Source organism: Schistocerca serialis, chromosome 3 (assembly GCF_023864345.2).
Source record: "Schistocerca serialis cubense isolate TAMUIC-IGC-003099 chromosome 3, iqSchSeri2.2, whole genome shotgun sequence".
NCBI lineage: Eukaryota > Metazoa > Arthropoda > Insecta > Orthoptera > Acrididae > Schistocerca > Schistocerca serialis.
In genome coordinates this window covers 73,626,514-73,642,789 of record NC_064640.1, presented here as the reverse complement: position 1 = coordinate 73,642,789, position 16,276 = coordinate 73,626,514, and the positions used below count along the sequence as shown (strand labels likewise).

The 16,276-nt window shown below is 40.8% G+C and overlaps 1 protein-coding gene across 1 annotated transcript in view; it reads left to right on the top strand.

Moving 5' to 3' along the window:
* The window catches only part of LOC126470684 (cocaine esterase), a 150,997-nt gene that overhangs the window by 107,107 nt on the left and 27,614 nt on the right, over window positions 1–16,276 (top strand). The gene's annotated exons all lie outside the window — the stretch shown is intronic.

Sequence of the window (16,276 nt, the reverse complement as noted above, 5' to 3'; positions counted from 1 at the left end):
CCGTTAAAAATGTTTTTCAAGTTCGAACGGAGAGTCTTCGCGGTCGTGAGACACAGAAAAGCCTGTCACTCTGACCATTGGGGCGGCACCAGGTCAGGGAACCTCCGGGGCAAAAAGTAAGTGGCCTGATTCCATGGCCCAGCAGGCGATGACTATCCCTTTCCCGCCCAGCAGGGTAACACTAGCCTAGTTTTTGAGGTTAAGACCTTCATGGAAGGACCAGGAGCTGCAGTCTCGCCCGCGACTGCATCTTTGCTACAGACATTCAGTGTCATCCCACAGTAAAGTTTTTCTATTCATCTATTCAACACGCACTCTCTGTGTCGGTTTTGTAATTGTGCAATCGTCAGGAAGGATGCCTAAATTTAAACAATGTCCTGTTCTATTATGATTTCACAAAACATTTTTGTTTTTATGTTTACTAGATGTATTATTACGAGTGTTAGTGTTGCAATCCCTACCACCTTTCCCCAGTATCCCAGTCAGTTTGTGGTGGTACGTTCTTATGGGACCAAGCTGCTGAGGTCATCGGTCCCTAGGCTTACACACTACTTAATGTAACTTACGCGAAGAACAACCCACACACCCATGCCCGAGGGAGGACTCGAACCTCCGACGGGGGTAGCCGCGCGAACCGTGGCATGGCGCCGAAGACCGCGTGGCTATCCCGCGCAGCTATTTTAATCAGCCAGAGGCCCTCTGAAAGCAGGGACTAGCAAGGGAAAATTCCCAGCTATAAATTAACGATCTTAATGTAACTTGGCAAGTATGCAGAAAGATCGAAGGAATGCAACACTTTTTTTTGTTTTTGGTCAATTCCACGTTTAAGGGGTGAAACACACCCTAAAAGGTAATTTGGCATATTAGGTTTAGAGGAAATATCTTCGAAACCACGAAATATAAAAAACGTGTTTCATATAAAAGCTGAAATGTAACTAACGTACTCAAAAGAATGTAATCAATTTTTAAAATAGCTTGAAATATTGCAAAATACCCCAACAACTTTACGTAATTTTGCAAAATAAAAACATTTGTTATATCATAAATTAAAGAAGTTTTTCACGCCATGTCCATCCCTGAGTAATACAGATAGTTTCCGAAGTGCCTTTTTTGGAAAATAGGCTGTACACAGTTTGCTGTCAGAGTATTTTCAACATACCTAAGCAAAATATATAAGCATTCATTATTATCCTGATTATTTGTTTTACTTATTTTGTTTTACTTTGTTAATTATTATTTCACATTTTAAATTCGTGTTTTCTTGTTTTTTTAGTGTACCATTTCGCAAATGTGTATTTTGTTAATTGAAAATATTAAGTACCTCTTTGTTATAAAAAAAATCATCACAATATGATAATATGTAACAAAATTCTTGAAATATAACTTTTTTAAGACCGTAATCATAAAATGAACGAAATTTCCTCACATAATACACTCGACGAACAACACAACATAAAACATAATTCAGCAGAATTCTCAAATTGTGGTGGGAGATTCTCTAAATATCCTGATTAGTATCAGACGTATTTCAGTACACTGGTAAACCTCAGTGAAGAGAATTGCTTATGTACTGGTGACTGCAGCTTGATTATATTGTTTCTCAAGTGGAGGCTGATGTCATAATCATTCAGTAGAGGTGAATATGAAAATCTCCTCACAAAATTCCTTTAACTTCAAAAGCCGTGTATGTCCAATGTCTGTAACTCTCCTGCTGCGCCTTTTCGGATCATCAAATTAACAAGTGCATTGTGCTCAGGTATGACGCTCAAAACGGTTCTATCACACTGACCACCCCATGAATCTAATAATAATACAGACGTTTCTCCAGCACTGAGAAAGAAAAGTTCCATCAAACCAATTTCGATATACTATTACACTAAGAATTAGGCACATGGTGTTTACACATTTCTTTTTCAATTTTAGGCATTTTACTTTTTATATACTGCTAATATCAGTCTAATGTAACGTATATACATTAAAAGTGTGCATATTAGTTTAGACCAGATGTCATAGTGACGTGCTCCACTCTCTTAGATGCAATTCTTACTGTCATGTTATGAGCACGGCATTTACATATAAAGTAGTTTTTCAGATTGTAGACTCGAGAGCCCAGCGTACATTATAAGTGTGATAAAATGGCTAGTCCAGAAACACACACATCTGGACAGTTTTTTCCCGAAATTGATATCGCAGTCACTTGTTTCAAAGGTAATCAGCAGAATGTGTGCCATTATTCAGCATCTAATGAGGCCCTTGTAAAGTAATAGTGAAAGCATTACTATTGTCTCAAATGTGCCATGTTCTCCAATAGTTATACACCCCATGTATCACATTAAGAGAAATGACATGAGAAAGCCACTAATGTAATGGACGATTAATTCAGTCCATTAAGTTTTTAGTATATAAAGTGTTTGTATTCCGATTTCCTTTAGTTACACGATGAGCTTACATACTGAAGCTCTGATAAAGTTTGGAATCCAATGATTATGACTGAAGTTGACATTTTTGTGAAACATGTTATTTATAGCTATAACTTATCGTCCCTCTCAGAAACACAGGATGAAACTAGATAGGCCCACTATGTCATAAAGGTGTGAAACAAACAGTCAGAATGCACTGTTATACCAAAACTGTGTGGTACAGTCCTCGTAGTCCCAGGCAACGTAAATGAAAAGTTACTATCCACAGTTTGAGAGCGAGATAAATATTAACAGGCCGCGGGATTCCGGCTTATTTCCGATACAGTAATAGACGCCGATAACCACCACATTGAGCACGCGGAAGCTCCAGTAGCAGACGCGGACGGAATCGACTAACAAGAGAACATTTCCAGATGTAAAAAAATGACCTTGATGAAACTTGACGTGTATGCAAAGAGGTCAATACAATACATTTTCGTTTTAGCCCAGTTTCGCTTTGAGCTGTAAAACACACCTTGAAAGGTAACTTGGCAGGTCGGGTTTAGAGGGAATACCTTGGAAACCATGAAACATAAAAAATGTGTTTCATATAAAAGCTGGAATGTAACTAAAGTTCTTAAAAACTATTTAATCAACTTTTGTAATAATTTGAAATTTTGGAAAATACACCACCACCTTTAATCAGTTTTTCAAAATGAAAACTTTTGTTACAACATAAATTAAAGAAGCTTTCAAGTCACATATGTAATACAACAGGTTCCTGAAATGCATATTTTTAGAAAATAAGATGCCCAGCATGCTGTTAAGAATACCATCAACATACCTACTTAAAATATGCAAGCATTCATTATTATTCTAATTAAATGTTTTACATAATTTGTTTTATGTTTTAAATTGTTACTTAATGTTTTGAATTCGTGTTTCTCTTCTTCTTTAATTTATTGTTTCACGTTTCTGTATTTTGTTAATTGAAAAAACAAGCAACTCATTTTTGTGATACAAAATCATCACATTATGATAATCTGCCAAGAAATGTTTAAAACGTAGGACTTCTCACACCATGCACATAAAATGAACGAAATTTCTTCACATGATATACACAATGGACGACACGATACAAAACAAAACTGGGCAGGATTCTGTAATTGTGGTGAGTGATCCTCTAAATATTCTGATCCGTACCAGCTATATCTCCGTGCACTGGAAAAGCTTTGCAAAGAGAACTGATTATGTACTAGTGATACAGATTGATTATATTGCGTCTCAAGTGGAGATTGACATCATAATCATTCAGTAGAACTAGATTTAAAAGTCTCCTGTCAAAGTTCTTCCAACATCAAAAAAATATGCATCCAATGACTGTATCTCTCCGATCAAGCCATTTAGGATCACCAAATAAACAAGTTCATTGCCCTCAAGCTTGGTGCTCAAAACGGTTGTTTGACAGTGACCACGTCAAGAATCTAAAAGTAATACAGATTTTTCTCCTGCACTGGGAAAGAAAACTGCTATAGAATATCTTTTGGTGTGGTCATACGTTAATTTACTAGATTCCGATCTCGTCACAAGAACCTGCGGGGCTTCAAAAAGAGATTCTTCAACTTTTGGTCCATACCCTTCTTGAGTTTCTGCTAAAAGTACGAAAAGCGGGGTAAGCAATTTTACAGTTGCAGAGACTATAGGCTGAGTCGTGTAAGTAAAGATCTCTTCATGGCTCATCTCCATAGGCTCTAACGAAGAGGATCTCACAAACCGTGAGCACCGGTGTATTGAGGCGATAAATTCGAGTAGAAACTGCTTAGCGAGCTATACCGTGAGAACAGTTGCTGCAACAAGTTATTGACAACACGACAGAGATGATTTCAGGATTTGTTTCTAAAGACTGCACTTGTCAGTATTCACTGTACTTGTATTGCTGAATAAAATTGTGGTCAACCTGAGGCTTCGCATTGTGTACAAAATACATCAGTTTACAAATACGGAAGATACCAACCGTTCACCCAATTAATAATTGCCGAACGGTAACTGATCATTTCAGCAATATGGAATTCTATAAAGGTTCTATTAATTCGTAGGAAGTGGATTTGAGGGATACCGTTGTAACATTGATTTCTGAGAGACAGTACATCACTACGCACCAAGATAATGGGTTATGTATGGTGTGATGGATCAGAGATCCATGATGAAGCGTCGTGCGGTAGCGTTCTCGCTTCCCGCACCCGGCTTCCCGGGTTCGATTCCCGGCGGGGTCAGGGATTTTCTCTGCCTCGTGATGACTGGGTGTTGTGTGATGTCCTTAGGTTTGTTAGGTTTAAGTAGTTCTAAGTTCTAGGGGACTGATGACCACAGATGTTAAGTCCCATAGCATAGAGCCATTTTTTTTTAACCGTGATGAAGCAATGACTGAAAATGACTGTGTTTCGGAAACTAATGGGGAGTCTTTAATTCTAAGCAAAGTTCTTTCTTCAGAAAACCAGATTAAATTTCGAATATAAAAAAATCTGCTATTGAATTTTGGAAGAGCAGAAAGAAGAGAAAACGGTCACTTTTATCCGTGAAACGTAAGTATCGCAAAGTGACACAACTTTGTTGCTAGGAAAAGTGTGTTCTGCACGACAGCTCAAAAAGGGATAAGGTGAAGGTAATATACAGATGGAATTCATGTAAAGTATCCGAGGCTATGGACCATCAACTGGTTATTCATAATACTCCTCTTCAAAAATGGACCGTGCAAATGAATAGGGAAGTAAAGTTAACTAATTCCAAGGCAAGCTCCAAACGGGCATTCAATTTAAAATCGGCAGACGTAATTGTATCTCGGAAAATAACGAAGTTTATAACTAGAACCTACATAAACAATAAGAAGGGCCTCGACGAGGTCGTTTTACGATTTGTAGTGCAAGTTAAGGGGCTTATCAGAGTTTTGGGTGCTGAAAATGTGCATAGCTCTGATCAGAGAGGATTCAACCTGCAGTTGGCTTCTGGATGTACTTTGTTTTAAATTAAAGGGTGCAAAGAAAACTGAACTCATTGTGCAGTCACAGTCATTAGTTACAGTTACACAATTCAGTCTACAGTCTCTGCAACTGGCAAATTGCATACCCCATTTTCATAGTTTTAAAAGAAGCTCCTAGAGATTAAGGACTGAGAATTCGAGAATCACTTTTTGAAGTTCAAAATTTATTGTAACGGCATCGAAATCTGATAAATTAACGGCTGATCACCTTCCAAACTTCACAGAAGTTCTGCGAAACATGCAGGACTAGTACTCCTGGAAGAAAGGGTATTGCGGGGACAAGGCTTAATAACAGTTTGGGAGATGTTCCCAGAAAAAGATTTCGAATCTGCGTGGAAGTTTCATATCAGCGCACACTCTGCTGCAGAGTGAAAATTTCATTGTGGAAACATCCCCCAGGCTGTGGCTAAGACATGTCTCTGCAATACCTTTTCTTCTAGGAGAATTGTAGGGTTGTTCAGGTAAGTGGCTGTGTGCAGGTGCTAATCGTATAGTTTAATTTTCTTGTTTAGTTTAATTTTTGTTCATAATGTTGTCTGATTTAATTATTTAACCATGACCTCTGTACTCCTAACTTAGCTTCGTGTGGTGCTTCAGAATCACTACTTAACTTTACATACGAGGGTCGTCCACAAAGTAAGTTCCGTTTCTATTTCTATCCGCGGCAGCACTACGATCGCAGTTCCGAGCATGGGCGGCAGTTACTCCGACTCATGGAGAAGACATGTACGCCATTTTCAGATCGCTGCTGCCGACGTGTGCTTTGTAGTGTTTCTTTATAATGTCAGCTGTAGTTGAAAATACCACCGCATGTGAAATCAGGTCTGTGAATCGTTTTCTAAATGCAAAGAAAGTTAAACCAAAGGAAATTCATCGGCAAATCTGCGAGGTTTACGGACAAAATGCTATGAGTGATTCAATGGTTAGATGATGGGTCAGACTGTTCAATGAAAGACGTGATCAAGTGCACGATGAAGAACGAAGTGGACGCCCGTCTGTGGTTAGTGATGAACTGATTCACACAACTGAAGAGAAGATTAAACACAACGATAAGTTTACACTTAGTGCCCTTGCTATGGAAGTTCCGCGAATCTCATGATCACTAATTCATGAAATTGTTTCTGAAAAACTGGAATTTAGAAAACTTTGCTCACGTTAGGCACCCAAAATTCTTACTGAACAACACAAAAAACAACGGATGGGCAGTGCACTTCAGTTTTTGACACGCTACAATAAAGAATGCGATGGTTTTCTTTCTCGAATAGTCAAGGGGGATGAAACTTGGGTATCGTACGACACCCCTGAAACAAAACGGCAGCCAATGGAATGGAGGCACATGGTTGAATACACGTTTCTGGGAACCGTCGGTCCAGGAATCGACGCACACGACGACTGAAATGTGCGGCGCCCCGTCATGTTGGTACCACATGCGTTGTCTTGTAGGGAGCGGAACGTCTTCCAACAATTCTGTAAACGCTCTGGCGAGAAAATTGTAGTAGTGCCTGCCATTTAATGGCCTAGGTAGCAGATACGGCCCAATAATATAGTCCCCAACAGCACCGACCCACACGTTAACGAAGAACCGCACTTGATGAGCGCTAGTAACTGTGGCATGTGGGTTATCCTCACTCCAAACATGCGAATTGTGCATGTTGAAGACTCCATCACGCCCGAACGTTGCTTCATCGGTAAACAACACAGAGGATGGAAATGCAGGATGTATTTCACATTGTTACAGGTACCACTGCGAAAACTGTGCTCTGGGTGAATAATCAACCGGTTCGAGGTTGTGGACACGCTGTAAGTGAAATGGACGTAACAATTGCTCTCGAAGGACTGTTCTTACATTCGTCTGATTCGTCCTCATGTTACGTGCAATTGCACGAGTGCTGATTGAAAGATCTCGCTCCACATGCTGCAAGACAGCTTCCTCAAATTGCAGCGTTCTTACCGTGCGACGGCGTCCCTGTCCAGGTAATCTGTTAATTGACCCGGTCTCATGCAGACGTTGGTACACAGCAGCAAAGGTCGTATGATGCGGGATACGGCGATTAGGATATTGTTGTTGATAAATCCGCTGTGCAGCTCGTCCGTTGTAGTGCGCTACGTAGTACGCACCAACCATATCAGTGTACTCACTCCAGGTGTATCGCTCCATTAGTAAACAGAGACAATGCACTACTACACTGGTGGACAGCAATTGCCTTCAACTGAAGAGCGTAATACGCCCTCTAACAACTGAAGAGCGTAATACGGCCTCCACCGGTTTAAATAATCCTCATAGGAAAAAATGACATTAGGGAAAAATATTTGTTTTGATGTCCCCTACAACCTCCCAGAGTTTGTCGGTTTAAATACTTTTCACCCTGTATGTTTTATCCCAGTGGAGCATTGGAGCATAGCCTGAGTTAGGCCTAAAATTGAAAATAACAAACAGCTGTATTAGCCAGGAAATAACTTCATTTACATTATTGTAATATGGAACATCATGGATTATCATCTGACGTTTTTCTTTCGTGTCATCGAATTATACTGTTCTTTTTTTTTTTTAATTCTGCCTTACCCAAAACACAATGCATTTCTTTTTGTTTACCCAGATATGTTTCGACACCTATGTGTCAACTTCTGTGGTTTCGATTTATGTCCGTAAAATATCATACAAAATTCATTATTGTTTTTCTGTTTTAGTCCTAAAACTAGGGCATGTGCATTTTGTTAACTTATTTCGATTTCTCACGTCGAATTACATTGCTTGTGGAAACGAATTTTTAAAGGTCGGCTTGTATTTACCTCTTTTTGTAGTTTTGCCAGCATGTCATCTGCAAAGCAATCGTAAAGAAATTTACTCGTTTTTGAAATACTTTTTCGTGAGTAGTTGTTGTGTGTGTCACTACACTTACATTTTTCTTCCCCTTGTGGGTCTCTGGTTGACTTTGTTGTTATTGTTGTATTTGTACACGTTGTTTCCCACTTTTTTTACATGTCACTCTCACCTTTTTTCACGTATATTTTACAAAAAACGGTATTAGAGCAAACACTTATGTCTCCGCACTCATAGACAGGCGCTATGTTATTGTCGCCACCCACTTTTTCATCGTTCTGTCTCTGTTGAATGTTTAGTGAAAACTATTGTTGTGCGGCTGCTGGAGGAGAACTTATATGATGTGTGTGTGTGGGAGGGGGGGGGGGGGCGGGAGGGGTATGAGAAAGAGACAGAGAGAGAGAGAGAGAGGGGTAGCAAAATGGGGCAGAGGTTTGAGAAGTATATTGGTGTCCAGAATTAAAGCAACAAACCGCTATTTCCCCGTCAATTGTCTAATTCACTATATAATCATACAAACTGTCAACAGATATCCGTAGAATAGTGTTCTGCACGGAAGATGGCATTCCGGTCAATGGACAATCACGCCAACGATGACGTCATGACATCTATCAAACGGCGTAGTGCTTGCCGGGTAGACCCACATCCACAGTGGCTGCGTACACAGTCATAGTCGGTGCAATATGAACAGAGAAGATGCCTACCAGATTCTCTGCGATGAAGGTCCATAGGAACAATGGAAGTAGGACAGTCACAAACTCATGTGACCCGATGGCTTAATGTGAGTCGTTCTGTTGTTTTTCGAATGTGCCGACAGTTTGTACAGACCGAATCTGAATTCCGAAGATGAGGGCAGGGACGATCACGTTTGACATCGGAAACACAGGACCGTTAATTCACTGGAAGATCAAGATAGTACCCCCTTAGCACTGCACGGCAACTGACATCTGACCTCGCAGCATCCACCCGACGTGTTGTATCGAGGCAAACAGCGTACAAAAGGCTTCGGCAGAGTGGCCTTTATTGTTGGAAACCTGCTGTATGTGTAGCTGTGCAGCGGCTTCACAGAAAGCAACGTCTAGAGTGCAGTCATCAACATGCCACCTTAACGGTCGAATAGTGGGCCAATGTTCTTCTCACAGATGAGTCCTGATTTGGTCTTGAGAGTGATTCTCTGTGGATTTGTATCAGGAGGGAACGTGGAATACGACTTTGGGACACAAATATTTTCGAAAGAGACGCATATCGATGAGGATCCCTAATGCTGTGGGCAGGAATTATGGTGACCACTCGAACACCTCTTATGAAATTGTACGGGTTGATTGCCAAAGTTGATATTTTCTTGGGAACGGAAGATACTGCACGCATGGCGTGGCCTGCTCAATCTTCCGATTTGAAGCCCATTGAGCAGGTCTAGGAAGCCCTAGGGAGACGGGTGAGACGGGTTTCATCACGTCAGCATTCACCAACCACTCTCCCACACTTGCGAGCAGCTCTGCAGAAGGACATTATTGCCTCAACACGAGGCTGATGTCATCATTCACAGCATGCCCTGTAGTTGTCAGGCCTGTATTGCTAGCAGAAGTGGTCACACCCCATACTGAGCACATGAACCAGTTGTCGGAATGTGTGTGCAAATCCTGTAAGTTGGAAAAAACGAAGAACGTTTCTGTCTACCGTTATGCATGTTGCAGTTGTTTACGTTCTGTGTTCTTCACATAGTTTCTACTTTACTATCATCTTTTTATACTGTTTCGGGGCAAAATAACGTAACTTTGCAAAATTTCCGTTTGTTGCTTTAATTTTGAAACCAGTGTAGACGTTTTTGGATAGCTGAGGGAGGTTGAACACCGTGTTTTATACGTAGAAGTAACTTTTTACAATTCATTGAATGCTACAAACACAGTTTCGTTGCACAGAGTTACAATTTCATCCAAGACATTCTTTCCTTGTGTCACTACTGCTTGTAAAAATAAATAAATAAATAAATAAAAGTCCCAAACCCCAAAATTATGTTAGGTGGAATGAGCGATTAATGAAAAAACTTCTAAAAACCTCAGGTGATGATAATTCGTCTTTTGTACCCATTTTTCCTCGAACATTATTTGAAATAACAAATGCCGCTCCCACATCACAGACAACACTATGATCAAAATTCAGCGTGTTTTACTTGGAATCTTGTGAGTTAATAGAGCAAAACTACTGTATAGTCTATAGTAAATAAACAAAGTGTCTTACATTTTGTTCAGTAATACTTCCAAATATAGCACACAAAAATAAGCTACTGATTTATCTATGGAAACGGTTGTAACTCAAAATATATTTGTTTCTCGCAAAACGTTAAAATACGAAACAAGCCGACTAGGACATTACACTAGCAAGTGTCTGTGACGCCTAAATGGCGAACACACATATATTTAGGCACATACTGACCACGATAGCTAGCAAAATAAGACAATAATAGCCTTTCAAACTGGTCATTGTACGTAAAGTTTCACTGTTTTAGGCGCCTGAGCGACAGGAAACTAGCAACGCTAGCCAATGACACGCACACATTATGTAGTTTCGAACACCACTGGACGAGAATTATGTTATATCTCACTCATACTTGCCACAGGTAGCTCGCCGATTGCCGTATTTCCAGGAAAGGTTGTGTGACCTATGAAGGAGTTGTTAAATGTGATTGGATGAGCCAATACTGAGCTGTAACTGAGCTGAATATACGTGTTGACTTAGAAGTTCTCTGAGTGGCCTATTTACAAGGAAGGGGAGAAAATTGGGCTTATGAAGGAGTCGAGAAACGTGATACGATGAGCTGACCACCTCCAATAGGATTATGAACTGTGGAGTTTTAACCATGCTTCGCACTGAGGGCAGTTTCATATTAGTTGACTGGAGGTGTATACGAGTCGAATTTAAACAGGAGGCTGGAACACCGTATGCAATCGTAATTTCTTCAACTTATAGTGATAAAGAGGAGGAGGATCAACACTCGTTGCTTTCTCAGTACAGAAGATGAACTGGGTATTGGAGCTGCTCACTTGCAGGGAAGTTGCAGCAGAAGTCACACTGGAGGAACACTCAGTCTCTGGAAGAGTGAGGAGCTTTTGTTTATAATATGTACAGTCTTTATATTTACAGTATATGTGAAGTGTTTTGGTTTGATATACATAAATACGCTTAAAGCTGTGATATAGTCGTACATTTTCACAAAACAAGCCTTAAATACGTTGTTTTCTGCTTATTAATTCTTTGATGTTCATATCAAAGTTTAGGGGAGGTGTTTCATCTTTTACAACAAAATTTGTTTCTAATACCTGTTGGGTTTACAGGAAACTAATATCATTGTGAGAGTTCACTTAAAGTATGGACCAGTTGACATCAAAGTGACATCAAAAGCATGCAGTGTACATTGAAACAATATGTGTCCAGTTTAAAGCAAATGACGAAGTTAGGTGACAGTCAGCTAGTAGTGCTGGTGTCAAACTGTCGATGATGTTGACCACTGCTAAGCTATAAAGAAACATGAGCTTTAGACTACTGCAGTGCTCGAGCACACTGTAGCCATGTCAGTCTCAAACGGCTGTACTTCTCACATAAAATTCGCATCATCTAACTCCTTTCACCAGTCCTACAGCTAATGCCCACTTTCCCATCTAAATCAACAGATCGGACATTTCCTCTCCATTCCTACTTTCTCAGAGTCACAAACCTTTACACAGCAACATCATCAAAAAGCCAAAATAAATAGGAAATAATTGCTTTTATCTATGTACCCATCCCAGAAAATCAGCTTTTTACGTTTCAAAAACTTCAAAGTTTCCCAGATTTTAACTTATAAATTGCGTGTAGGTTGACACATTTATGATTAGTAAACCATTTTCATATATTTTAAATCCCTTTGGACGAAGTTGAGGTGTAATTCTTTGTGCCGGGACTTAACCTCTATCAGCATGAGAGCGGGGAGTCGAATAACGATAAATCATCTAAAGTAGCAATCAACTTCATCTGTGGAATGGCACAATTCCACTGCTGCCCAAGTCTCTGCAGCATGTGGGTTAATGCTTCACTGATAGTCACTGTATTTCTAAGGTAATTTTCCATAATGAGCAATGATACTAAAGCACCGTCTGTGTAGAACTTTAATTACGTAATTAAGAGACTCAAAAAAATATCACAGTTATTCAAAATCAAAGCACGCTCTGTCACTTATTCTAACGAAAGTAACCGTCTGGAAAAAGATACCACAAAATTTCGTGAAGTGTTCATTATAGAAAACACAGGGAAACATAAATACAGAAGTACTACAAAGAGATTTTAGGTTGATGTATAAGTTCGAAGCTCTTTTTTTTGCATTCTGGTTGCTATGGGTTTATTTATCGATTATCATTTTTTATTTGTAGTTCACTGTTGCTGTTTGAGTTTACACATTGTCATTTTGTCATCTGTGGAGTTGCGGACGCGAGGAAATGGAGTGCCAAATGGATAAATCGGAACATTTCCGACATATTCTTCTGTTTGTGTTCAATAAAGGGGTGACAGCAGTGGAGGCAGCCAGAAACATTTGCACCGTGTATGGAGATAACACCATTAGACAGAGCACGGAAAGAAAATGGTTTTACCGTTATAAGAAGGATATCTTTGGCATTAGTAACTCTCCACGTTCAGGCAGGCGTTTGGGGTTTGATGAGGATCGTTTAAACGCACTAATCCACAGTGATCCACATCAACATACTCGAGAACTAGTAAATGTGATGAACTGTGATCATTCCACCATCGTGCAACATTTGCATGTAATGAGGGAGGTTGAAAAATTGGGTATGTGGCAACTTCCTGCTCTACATCAAACTCACAAAAATCAGTAGGTGGCCATATATGCATCTGTGCTTCCTCATCACCAGTTAGCTCGTTAGCAACACTGACCTTTGGTTCAAATGGCTCTGAGCACTATGGGACTTAACTTCTGAGGTCATCAGTCCCCTAGAACTTAGAACTACTTAAACCTAACTAACCTAAGGACATCAAACACATCCATGCCCGATGCAGGATTCGAACCTGCGACCGTGCCGGCCGCGCGGTTATAGACTGTAGCGCCTAGAACCGCTCGGCCATTCCGGCCAGCACACTGACCTTTGCTCTTCTGTTTCGTTGCTGGTGATGAGAAATGATATCTTTATGCTAACCCAAGGAAAGCAGTGGCCGAGCTAAAACAAAACACCAACTCACCATAAAAATGCCTGCATGCATCTATAAAAGTTAATGTTATGCATCTAGTGGGACAGCGATGGTGTGTTGTACTACGAATTGCTTCCCCAAGGTGTAATCATCCCTGCTGACATTTACTGTGAGAAACTGAGACGTCTTGCAGATGCAGTCCAAGAACGACGACCATGAAGACTGCATGAAGTGATGCCACCACACGATAGCCCCTGCCCATATTCTGCTAGACGCAAAAAACGCTATGCTGGGGTTGAATTGTGTAGTCATTTCGCAGTTACCTTATTCCACCTTTTTCACCTGACCTTGCTCCCTCAGAATTTTCCTTTTCTGCTACCTATCGAACAACCTTCAAGGAACTTCCTTTCTGGATGAAAACGAGCTCTGAACGTGGCTCGACAAGTTCTTCATCTCAAAACCACATGATTTCTACAGTCGTGAAATCGAAAAGATATACCAGCGGCCGGCCGGTGTGTCAGAGCGGTTCTAGGCGCTACAGACTGGAACCACGCGACCGCTACAGTCGCAGATTCGAATCCTGCCTCGTGCATGGATGTGTGTGATGTCCTTAGGTTAGATAGGTTTAAGTAGTTCTGAGTTCTAGGGGACTGATGACCTCAGATGTTAAGTCTCATAGTGCTCAGAGCCATTTGAATCATACCGCAGCATTGGCAGACTGTTGTAAACAATGAAGGAGAATATATTATTAATGACTAAAACACCTCTGTTACGTGTATTTGTTGTGTTTATTAAACTTGTGGTTGGTTGGTTGGTTAGGTTGTTTGGGGAAGGAGACCAGACAGCGTGGTCATCGGTCTCATCGGATTAGGGAAGGATGGGGAAGGAAGTCGGCCGTGCCCTTCCAGAGGAACCATCCCGGCATTTGCCTGGAGTGATTTAGGGAAATCACGGAAAACCTAAATCAGGATGGCCGGACGCGGGATTGAACCGTCGTCCTCCCGAATGCGAGTCTAAACTTGTGGAAAAACGCTACGAACTTATGCACCAACCCAATAGCATATCTACATCTACATCTACATTTATACTCCGCAAGCCACCCAACAGTGTGTGGCGGAGGGCACTTTACGTGCCACTGTCATTACCTCCCTTTCCTGTTCGATGATGAAGGGTTTCGATGTAAGTAGTGAAGCAAAACCAGTTCTCTATCAATGTGTCCATTGTACTCTTTATGTACGAGGGCATTTCGAAAAGTAAAGATACAATGGCTCGCAGTCCTTAAATAGAAAATTTATTTATAAAACGTCAGTTACATCTTATTAACTGGATTATTTGTTATTTTTCGACATAATCACCCCTGTTATCCAAACATTTGTGAAGTCGGTGCACAAGTTTTTGTATCTCACAGTCATAGAAGGTTGTCGCGTGTTGTTGGAAATACATTTCAACTTCATCTTTGATCTCTTCATCGTCATGGAATGATTTTCCACCAAGATGTGACTTCAGGTAACGGAAGACATGGAAGTCGGTCGGCGCAATGTCCGGGCTGTATGGCGGATGGTCCAATACATCCCATTTGAATTGTTTGAGTAGTGCTTTGGTTACGAGCGCTGTGTGAGGCCGAGCGTTGTCATGAGCAAGCGGACTCCACTTGTCAGCATTCCCCAGCGTTTGTTTTGAATTGCCCTTCGAAGACGTTTCAAAGTCTGGCAATATGCAGCAACATTAATTGTCGTTCCAGGGGGCATAAATTCCAACAGAAGAATGCCTTGTCTGTCTCAAAAAACAAAAGCCATGATTTTCTTCACTGAAATCGACGTTTTGCATTTCTTGGCTTTTGGTGAGTTCGAAGTGCGCCATTGCATTGATTGTTGCTTGGATTCGGGTGTATGGTGATAAACCCATCCTTTTCTTTTTGTGTTCTTCTGTTAACAGTTTTGGAACCCAGCGCACACACAATTTCCTGTACCCTAACTTGACAGTCACAACGTCATAAAGAGTTGTCATTGACACATCCGGTACAATCTGATACAATTCTTTCAATGTGAGATGTCTATTCGCACGAACTGCTTCCTCCGTTCCCTGAAGAAGGGCATCAAAGATGACAGATGGCCGACCTGTGCTTTGTTCCTCATGAACATTGGTCCTACCTTCCGAGAAATGACGCCACCATTTCGTTACATTTTGTCGATTCATAATGTTCCCACAAACAGAAACAATTTCTTTGTGAATATCTGCTGGTCGCTGACCTTCTCCATGAAGAAAACGTATGACGGAGCGCACTTCGCATTTGGCGGGATTCTGAATCGGCGCAGCCATTTTAAACACGACCTACTCCAACCAGAAGCAATGTTCAACTGCCGAACGACCGCGAGGAGAAATCTAACGGTTCAAGGTTAACACCAGTGTTGCCAACTTGCTCGCCAAAACTCTTCTGTTCCTCTGGTGTACGGTGTATCTATACTTTCCGAAATACCCTCGTAAATAAACTGTCCTCTTGGCCTAGTAATTTACGACTCTACTGTAAACAAACCGCACACTTGTCCTCCTAAGTTATGTTTATGCAAGTGTAATTCATGACAAGATGCTTCTTTTATCCTTGTCTTAATCGCAACAGTGTATGACCCAAAATGGCCACCTTCAAGATCCCCCACTACTGTAGCCCAATAGTGTGATGTTTACATCGTGGGAAGCTACACTGTTGGGGGAATTCGACCGTATCACAGTCCAAGTTGTGGCTTATCTCATCTATTCATACAAGTATGATATCCATGTTCATGAGATGGACTCATCATTTGTGGTCTATAGTTCAGTCAACATGATGTGTGAGCAGCAGCACCAAAG